The sequence below is a fragment of the Macrotis lagotis genome, chromosome 4, assembly GCF_037893015.1.
Source record: "Macrotis lagotis isolate mMagLag1 chromosome 4, bilby.v1.9.chrom.fasta, whole genome shotgun sequence".
NCBI lineage: Eukaryota > Metazoa > Chordata > Mammalia > Peramelemorphia > Peramelidae > Macrotis > Macrotis lagotis.
This window is the reverse complement of record NC_133661.1, coordinates 202,520,598-202,524,587: the sequence shown is the minus strand read 5'-3', so window position 1 is coordinate 202,524,587 and position 3,990 is coordinate 202,520,598.

The following is a 3,990-nucleotide window of genomic DNA, read 5'->3' as shown; positions in this document are numbered from 1 at the left end:
AATCAGTCATACTCAGTTTTAGATTTTCATGATAAAAGACAATACAGCACTCAGCCCCCTTCCCTAATTATATCATGTTGACTTGTGCTTTGAACACTGTCCACCCTCCTCCCCACAATCCTTTATCTTACCAGTGTTTCTGTCTAGGTGCCAGGAGTGTGAAGAGATCTACCTTCTGCTCCCTGGTGTTTACCCAAAAATTCCAATCTGTTGCTGCCACACAGACAGAATTCTGCTTTGGTGACTGAGGTTCCTTGGTGCTAAATGCATCTAGGACCTTAGATACAAAGTGAGAAACTCAGTTTACAGATGAGGAGACCCCAGAGAAAAGGCAACTTGCCTAAAGTCATATAGGTAGTAAATGACAAAGATGAAATTTGATACCAGATCTGCTTCAGAGCCAATGATCTGTCCACAACACCATGCTACTCTCCTTTCTTTCCCAGGAATGGGTGTGATTGACACAGAGGGTCCAAACTCTGATTCCTATGCCATTGTGCTTAAGTTCACTGCCCACCTGGGCAGTGACTCCCTTCCCTCATTCCTTTATCTTATTTTTCCCCTGGAGATAATTGGAGTTAAATGACTTGTATACAGTTGCACAGCTAGTAAGTGTCTGAGATAAGATTTGAACTCAGATCCCTCCATCCATTGCATCACCTAGCTGCCCTTAAGGCTTCCTCCTAGTCTAAGGATTGCAAGTGTCCCCTTTTAGAGTGAGAGGGAGGGGGGCTTCATTGATAAGTGAATAAGTGATAAAATCATCTCTTTTTACAATATTTGAGTTTTTAGTATCTCTCTAATATATGAGTAGATATAAAATAGCCTGGGAAAAATCTATGCCAACTTGGAGAGCTCCTTATAATAATAATAATAGTAATTTATATCTAGATATGTAAGAATATATGTGTGCATGTATATATATATACATATTCTTACACATAAACACATAGATTTAGCGTTAGAGCTAGAAAGATAGACAGAGTTATTGTTGTTCATTCTCTTCAGGACCTCATTTTGGGAGTTTCTTGACAAAGATACTGGAGTGGTTTGCCATTTCTTTCTCTGGTTCATTTAACAGAGAAGAAAAATGAGAAAATAGAGTAGAGTGACTTGTCCAAGTCCCAAAACTAGTAAGCATCTGAGATCAGATTTGAACTTAGAAAGATGGGTCTTCCTGACTCCAGATTCAGTACTCTATCCATTATGGTGCCACCTAACTGCCCCCAATTAATATCTATACTGTAGTTTAAAGATTATTATTATCATTATTATTATAAAGATTGAAAAGCATTTTATGTACATTCCTTATTTGACTCTTGTAACATCCATGCCAGGCAGATGCTACAGGTATTAAATTGAGGCTTAGTAGAAGATAAATGACCTGGTCATGGTCTCAGACAGGATCTGAATCCAGATCTTTCTGACTTCAGGTTCACCTCTCTATCCACTACATTGGCTTGCAGGCTTGTAATACAATTGTATCTTAAATTCACCACCTGTTTCCATCAAAGAACATCTTGGGAAAAGCTCCCCTGCTTTGTATAACTCATGTTTTTAGAGCATCTCCAGCTGAGAGAAGGGGTAAAGCAGATTTAATTCAATTTAACAAATATTTCTGAAACACTGACTTGAGGTCAGGAAGACTTGGGCTGAGGACCTGATTCTAATACACACTCGTTATATGATCCTCACTTAATCTATCAGTCATTTAATCCTTCAGTACTCCCAACCAATTCCCTAAGATTCTGAGTTACAGATGAGTTGTAAATCTATACCAGTGTGGAAAGTTTCCATTTCATTCATTTATTCGATGTGCATTTAATAATAATAAAAATAATAATTTTTAGCATTTACATAGAGTTTTAATATTTGCAAAACATTTAAAAAATATCTCATTTAATCTCATAGCAACCCTGGGAAGTAGGTTATATTTATCCTCTTTTTATACATGAGAAAACTAAAGTACACAGAGGGTAAGTGACTTGCCCAAGGTCACACAACTAGTAAGAATCTGAGGCTGGGTTTGAACTTAGGGCTGCTTAGAGTCAAGTCTACAATGCCCCTTTACTGTCAATTTTATATCATGCACAGTGGAAGGTATCAGAGATTCAACTTCTATACAGAGTTTCTATGATGCATTTGTTTATCTTCTCAACTGATAGTGCCTTCTCTGTACTACGTGCTGGAAATGCAAAAAGAGGCAAAAGACCATGCCTTCCCTCAAGAAGCTTATATTGTAATGGGGGAAGACAACATTTAAATATATATATATATATATATATATATATATATATATATATATATATATTCAAAGCAGATAACATACATGATAAATAGGAAATAATTAAAATAGAAAATGCACTGGAGTTATTAGTTATTCTCTTTTTATTTACTTTGTAAAAATTTATTTCTATACTTGTCTCTTACATTAGAATATAAGCTTCTTGAAAGTAGGATTTGTTTCATTCATTCAATTTGTATTCTTGGCATCTCACTCAATCCTTGTCACAAAGTATGAATGTGTACTTAATCAGTGCCTATTGATTAATTGATTGATGCCAATAAAATCATAGATCTTCACTAAAAAAAGAAGATATTAGGGTAGTTAGATGGCACAGTGGATAGAGCATAGGTCTCTGGAGTCAGGAGGATCTGAGTCTAAATCTAATCTCAGATACTTGAAACTTAATAGCTATGTGAGCTCCGGCAAGTCACTTAACCCCATTGCCCCACTGGAAAAAAAAAATTCAAGATCTGTGCTAGGTACTGAGGATATTTGTTGTCTGAACAGAGATTCCTAGGGCCTAAACCTTGCCATGTCAGAATGGCATGCGAAGGATGGGGGATAAAGGTTTTACAGTGACCTTTGCTGGGGACAAGTTTATTGTCTCAATGGTCTCTATGTAGTAATGGGATACCTGTGTGTCCTATCTATATGTTATTATATATTATAATATATTGTACACATGAACACATGTGTATAATATATATAATTCCTTAATTCCAGTGCATTTTCTATTTTAATTATTTCCTATTTATCATGTATGTTATTTGCTTTTAATATATATGTTTAAATGTTATCTTCCCCATTACAGAATAAGCTTCTTGAGGGCAGGCATGGTCTTTTGCCTCTTTTTGCATTTCCAGCACTTAGTACAGCATCTGCCATATAATAGATATTTAATAATATTTATTAAATAACTGAAAAATAGCAGTTCCTACCTTCAAGAAGCTTACATTTTATTGAGTCCTTTCAGGAGAATAGCTGTGGAAAGGGAATATGGAATAAACTAATTATTCTAGTGTCTTGCAAAATTATACATAAAATATACAATTCTGGGAGCTCAGTCATATAAACAGAATAGAGAATCTATTCTTTTTGATGATATAAATGAGAGAGGCAAAGACAGACAAAGAGAAAACACTAGGGAAAGCCTTTCCTGTACTAATCTTTACTTCTCCATTGCTCATTGAAACAGGATCACAAAAATTTAACTCAGCAACAAAAATACCTTTCAATTGTAGAGACTTTTGTCAGTGAACAAAATTAGCAATCTTTATCTCCTTGTTCCTGACAGCCCTCACCCAGCCTACCTCTCATGGAGCTGAGATGAGACACAATTGTTCCTGTGCCACTTAAGAAATGGAAGCAGAGGGTTAATGCACTTGGAGTTAGGGGACATGAGTTTAAGGCAGCTAGGTGGCATATTGGATGAAGCACCCACCTTGGAGTCAGGAGGACCTAAGTTCAAATTTGTCCTTAGACAACTAGCTGTGTGACCCTGGGCAAGTCATTTAACCTCCTTTAACTCTAAAAATCAGAGGACGTGATTTTGGATCCCTTGAATTAATCACATCTCCTTTCTGAGTCTCATTTTCCTCATTTTTAAAAATAGAATTGGAATTGATGGTCACTGGTAAGCCTAAAGAGCTCACTCTTCCCAACCTAGAGGGTCAAACCACTTGTCTTCTGGATGTCCTGTAACA